General features: G+C 43.2%; 1 pseudogene; it reads left to right on the top strand.

The window, feature by feature from the left end:
- The first annotated feature begins 2,256 nt into the window (after positions 1–2,256).
- Positions 2,257–3,238, top strand: LOC146633320 (histone H1 pseudogene; annotated as a pseudogene).
- Positions 3,239–6,000: the final 2,762 nt, after the last annotated feature.

The raw sequence follows: 6,000 nt of genomic DNA, 5'->3' as shown, positions 1-6,000 counted from the left end.
CCCTCTTCCTGACCAAGGATGTTTGACCCTTTGATCAGCAACACACACACACACACACACACACACACACACACACACACACACACACACACACACACACACACACACACAGGCAAGGTACTCTTTGTTTGTATGTAGACGTCGTATGTTAATGAACCTATGCATATTCATGTAACCTCAATAAAAGGACAGTGTTACGGGAGGACGGACGAGAGCAACTGGGGTCAAGCGAAGGAACGGTGCCTGTCCGGTTCTCTCCCGTGCACGAGAAACATGAAGAAGCTTGCCTACTTGTGTCTTGCTTTGCAGTGTAATTATATTGCCTTCAACGTTCCAGCGGATGGGTTCAAGCTACAAACCTATCATTAATTGGTCCTTCGAGCCGGAGCCCTGGAATCGCATTCACCGAGGGGAGGAGGGACACGCTGAAAGACTGACGTCAGCCAGGAAGTTCCTGTGGATTCGCTGTCTGTCTTTTCTCCTCGATGAATGACGGTCGGCGGGATTCGGGCTGATATTACACTCTAAGCAACGCCAAGTAAGTTTAAAGAGGCCGACTCTATAACCGTGTCGTTGTGCAGTCTCCGCCACTGTGTGAGGCGTTGAGAAGAGGCCGACTCTATAACCGTGTCGTTGTGCAGTCTCCGCCACTGTGTGAGGCGTTGAGAAGAGCCCGACTCTATAACCGTGTGGTTGTGCAGTCTCCGCCACTGTGTGAGGCGTTGAGAAGTTCGCTACTTTGTGGAGCGATACCCGGGTTCCTTGCTACTTTGTGGAGCAAGAGGTTCCTCGCTACTTTGTGTGGCTAGAGGTGAGTTCTCCGCCACTTTGTGGGGCGTTGAGAAGTTCCGCGGGGTCCAGACTGTGCTGGACGATAGGCCTATTTTGTGTTGTTTTTGTTGTCGTCGTCGTCGTTGTTGTTGTTGTGTGGGTGTGTGCGGAGCAGAACATGTGGTCTGTGACACCGACTGTTGTTGTTATCATGGGTTTCTAAGCAACCAAGAGTGAGTCGGAGGGAGACAGACGTTTGTGCTGGACTTTGCTCCTGGCAGCACAAAGTATTTATGTAAAAAAGAGAGAGAGCGATGGCTCCTTAGCTGCGCGGGTTCACGCGAGCGCGGTCACGCGGGTTTCACGCGGGTTTCACGCGGACCTGAGCCGTGCGGTTAATCGCAGGCTTAAAAATGGAGGAGATTAAAATGTTAGAAGTTTTCAGAAAACACACCAGCCTTGAAGAGCGTGTGGAGAAGGCCAGTCCACAGCACTTAAGATATGCTCTGGTGAATGGCTTTCCCCCCACCCCTTACTGACACAATGTTTATTCTTTAGCTTGCCCTGATCGACAACAGCCTGTGTGCCAGACCATAGATTTAATTTAGGTGGATAGTTGTTAAAAGTAACCTACATTAAACTTGTGGTTGCTTAAATTCAGTACAATGACATGTGAGGTGAAGTGATATAGGTAAATATTTAAACTAATGAAGTGCATAGAGGCACTTGACCTGTGTGAAAGACTGTCGTCTTGTTATGAGCCATTGTTGAGATATACAGCACACCTGTGAAAACAACTAATATGCTGAACCCTGTATGAAACATCTAAAAGTACATGATGGAGGAGCTGTGTTGAATATGAAAGTGTAAGACTTTGCCGCTGTGGGCAGAGCAACTACTGTGTGATGTTGCGTTGCAGTTTTTTTTCTGAGCTGATGAGCAAGCTACACGTTATCAGATCAAGAGCTGTCTGGGAACTACTCAAAGAGGGGGAAACAGGGAGTGTGCAGCGTTTCCGTGAGCAGTTTTCCTGCATCTTGACTTGTGTGTAGAGTGTTCATAACATCAGCATCATGTTTTTGATTATTTGTTTGTTGGGTTGAAAAATAGTTAAATAAACTGGTGATCATATTTATGGATCACCATGGCACATATCATCAGCCATGTGATTTATTTTTGCAGATGACAAAGTGAGTGTGAATGTGTCTGACGTCACAGTGTTTTTGTGCGCTGTGTAAAAGTAATTGCCTTTGATCGTGAGTGAGAGCGGTGATTCTGCAGATCACCAGCTATTGTAAAGAAGAAGAAAAAAAAGGGTGAAAAAGAGAATGAACTTATATTGTAGATGAAAAAGAAAAATCATAGGAAAAAGGTTTTGTGTTGATCAGCCAAAAACATCTACAATTTCATTTTCTGCTTTTAAGAAAAGACTGTTCACAAAAACACAGAGAGAGAGAGAGATGTGTGTTGATTAAGCAGTGATGATAATAATGAACATGTCTTAGTTTGTCACTTTCAGGTGAAAAGCAGACCTGAATCAATTTTCCACATGCAGCGGTCGGAAGAAAGTTATAGTTTAACATCATTGGAAACATGCAGGCCAAGTTTCTGGCTGACTTATTTACAGTGCCATGTGTTTCTCAACCTCACAAGCGAGCTCACTCCTCCCTGAAGATAAGGAATGCAGCTCCATGATAAAGAGACAGCAGCAAGTCCTGAGCACAAAAAGTCCCAGCAAAGCAGCAGCAATGTGGATAAACAGCAGCAGCAGAAGAAAGCAAACCCATCTTCCTGTCTGATTGGATGAATTCCACGGAGGGGCGAGCAAGATGGCGGTGGCAGCATGTTGAAATGCTCAAAAAGGACTGAGTGACTCGGGCAAGCCACATGCAGCTAGCATGCTGGCTAGCGACATGAAAGAAATGGACCCTTCATGATGCGTTCAACGTGCCAGCGCTGTGGTGGGAAAGGCTCCATCATAAACACGCCCTGCACCGAGGTTCAGGCCAAGAAGAAGAAGACGATGACTTCCAAGCCCAAGAAGGTCAGCCTCAGCGTGGGCGAGCTGATTGTTAAAGCCGTGGCCGCTTCCAAGGAGCGCAACGGCCTGTCCGTGGCCGCCCTCAAGAAGGCTCTGGCTGCCGGAGGCTACGATGTGGACAAGAACAAGGCCCGTGTCAAGACCGCCATCAAGAGTCTGGTGGCGAAGGGCACTCTGGTGCAGACCAAGGGCACCGGGGCCTCCGGATCCTTCAAGATGAACAGGGTTACTGAGACCAAAGCTAAGACGCCCGCCGCGGCCAAAGCCAAGAAACCGGCAGCAGCTGCTAAGAAGTCGCCCAAGAAGGCAGCGGCAGCACTTCAGACACTAGCACAAAATCAACCGCATCAGAGGAGGGACAGGACAAAGCTGAAGGAGAAACTGCCTGCTATTGGACTGTTGAAGTGGGAGAGGACAACAGAGTGAGAAGATTAGGTGAGAACACATAGGAATTATTTAATGTGGGAAATCAAAATTTGGGTTAGCAAACCTGGGAAAAACAAAACTGACTGCTTAAGTTGGAAAATTGAGACGGAGTCTGAAACATTGCGAAAATAGAAACATATACAAAATCACACACACACAAGCAGAACATGCATTAACCCTACTAACAATTCCAAACACAAAATGACTCATGAAGACTCATAGCACATTAGTTAAGAAATGATTAAATAATAGCAGAGAAGTGTGTAGGAAAGGCAGCTTTAAGAACATGCTCTGCTGGAGATGCAGCTCCACAGACATGCATTAGACCTGCCTAATAACACAAACACATGTAATGAAAATTAGCTTGTTATCTTTCATCAGTGTTACAATAGTGTCAATTTAGCAGACACTTGTTATCAAATGCTGAATTTATCCTAAAGAAAAAAATTGACTCTCCAAGTTGCAGGACAACAATTTAACTTTTGTGGAAAAAAAAAAAAAAAAAAATCCTGGTTTGATAAATCAGTGATCAGGCAATAAATTTAGTGTTAAAATGGTAAATTGGGAGAAGCTTCCTGCTTGATTGATGCAGCACAAGTTTACTACTAAATTTACTGTATGAGGGAAATTGTCTTTTGTGATACTATTTTGAACATGCTTTTCTGTCGTCCTGTCAACTTAGTGGGTTAATAGTTGATATGCAAATTAGTTGATCGGTTTTAGATTAATGAAAGGTGACTGAATTCTAGTATGAGTGAATGAGATGTGTTGGAGTTGTTGTGTGTTGAGTGGAGACTCTAAAACACTGAGTTTCCTGCTTTGATGTGCGAGTGAATCCTGTATTTAGATACACAACTCTGAATACGTCAGAACAGACTGTTTTGTGAAGTGCATGACAGCATGTCACATGTTTTATGATGAAGGGAAAAGGAAAATTGAATAAAATAGATCTGTGGCCTAAATGAGTGAAGAGCACAGACCTGGTAATTAAACTCATAGCTAATAAGACATTAGGATTATGTTGTGTGTTGTGCAGCTGATGGTTGATTTGGAGTGAATCTAGCTGATGATTTTTCTTTTGTTGTGAAGTTGAGCCTGCCAATTAGTATGATGGTATGATGAACCATGCTAATGGTATGATTTACCCTCCTGAGATGAGGAGTTTGTGTCATGACTTAACAAGGCCTTTTTATTTTGATACTTTCACAGTGCACTGAAAGTTTTGTTTGATAATCTCTGTTCTTTAAGCAGATCTGCACGTCGGGAATTAAAAGCGCTACACGTCGTCGAGAAAATTGTGCCAAGTGAGTTCTCCACATTTAAATGGACTCTGGAGAAAGCCACTTATTTGGGACAATTATTAAATGACAGTCCCAGTCCAAAAGGATTCAGCGATGTAATCCAAACTAAAGTTCTTCTTTTTCTTTTTGAAATGACGTCATTTTGCTGAGAGTGGAAACTAAATGCGACGATAGGTTCCACTATCAGCAAAGAAAGAAAAAATGAATGCATGAATGAGTGAGTGAAAGGAAAACAAACTGACTGACTGGTAAAAGCTGACAAAAGCTGACAAGACTTTACTGATGTAACACGACTGTGTGAAGTTGACCCCCGCCTGGCAGGGGTGCAGATGAGTCTGTGTGTGCTTCCCTTTACAGAAGCAGAAAGATGACAGCAACACTCGAGGTTGCGTGATGATTTAACATTTTAAATGCCATTTTCTGTGTCTGTGAATTTACTATGTGTGTGTCATTCACTAGCTTGTGTGCTCACAGAGATATCTGTGATAAAGTATGCATACGCCTGCGCAAGCGCTAACATTTGCATTTTCGTTTTTACAGCATTACGGTTCTTCATGTGTTTGATCATGTGATTTATAGGAATACTGGCTAATGTTTCTCTACTACAAGATTTCTGGGTTTATGTGTGAAGAAAACTGTAGTTACAGGCATATGTTGATGGAGAAATTAATATAGTTTGAGACATACTGTGATGAGACCAGTGTTACTGTTTCCACAGCGAGTGTTAACTTTATGGTGTTTTATGGCACCTCTAGAATCTGTTGACCTGTGTCTGACCTCCGTCTGACCACAGTCAATGTGTGTTGCTAATGTTTGTTTCTTTGAGAATGCTGTAGTAGATTCAGCTGAAGCGGACAAGTGACATGAGTAAAACAAATAAGAGATTACGGTATTTATGGAATAGTTTATTATGGGCTCATTTGCTGGCCACTTTTGAACCCATAATAATAATATATGAGTGGAGTGACTTTGCTTAAGAGAAGTCACTGATTACATTAATGTTAACAGAGTACATGGGATAATCCATGTCTGAGGTGAATTAGGGTAATAGTTGTAGGTACTGATTTGAGAAAACCTGCACATGACACTTGTCTTGCTGATGTTGAATGCTTATTACTCTTATGATACAATTGTTTACAGGTATGAAGTTTGATTTCACTTCCAGATTTTGCTTTCCAGGCCGTGATGGTGTGTATGCAGGCTCCTGGGAGTGCCAGGTGTTAAGCAAACTTAATATGCAACACACGCTAACATCTTTTATTGCAGGGTTACGGAGCTACTCCAGAGGAGATGCCCTGATGTTGCCTGGGACATGATCTAGCTAATCTTTTTCTTTAAGACAGGGATCCAGGTTTGGTGAGTTGACGCATGGGAATGTCCATGCGTCAAGAGGTGGAGTGCAAGGATTAACATTAAACAATGTTTACTATTATTGTTGCAGTGATTTGTGTGATTAGCCGT

This window comes from Diplotaxodon limnothrissa, linkage group LG4 (assembly GCF_057381915.1).
Source record: "Diplotaxodon limnothrissa isolate DT_005_m linkage group LG4, D_limnothrissa_male_GT1.1, whole genome shotgun sequence".
NCBI classification, from domain to species: Eukaryota; Metazoa; Chordata; class Actinopteri; order Cichliformes; family Cichlidae; genus Diplotaxodon; species Diplotaxodon limnothrissa.
Note: the sequence above shows the minus strand (reverse complement) of the source record. Positions and strands in the feature narration are given on the sequence as shown.